The following is a 379-nucleotide window of genomic DNA, read 5'->3' as shown; positions in this document are numbered from 1 at the left end:
CAATCTTGTGCATCCAATAAGTTCATTTGTATAATTGGATGAAAATTTAGGTCATTTTCGTCCTCCCTAGGCTTATTCTTGTCCAATTAGTGTTTTTAACCAATCTTGTGCATCCAATAAGTTCATTTGTGTAATTGGATGAAAATTTAGGTCATTTTCGTCCTCCCTAGGCTTATTCTTGTCCAATTAGTGTTTTAACCAATCTTGTGCATCCAATAAGTTCATTTGTGTAATTGGATGAAAATTTAGGTCATTTTCGTCCTCCCTAGGCTTATTCTTGTCCAATTAGTGTTTTTAACCAATCTTGTGCTTCCAATAAGTTCTTTTGTGTAATTGGATGAACATTTAGGTCATTTTCGTCCTCCCTAGGCTTATTCTT

Source organism: Cicer arietinum, chromosome 8, assembly GCF_000331145.2.
Source record: "Cicer arietinum cultivar CDC Frontier isolate Library 1 chromosome 8, Cicar.CDCFrontier_v2.0, whole genome shotgun sequence".
NCBI lineage: Eukaryota > Viridiplantae > Streptophyta > Magnoliopsida > Fabales > Fabaceae > Cicer > Cicer arietinum.
This window is presented reverse-complemented; position numbering follows the sequence as displayed.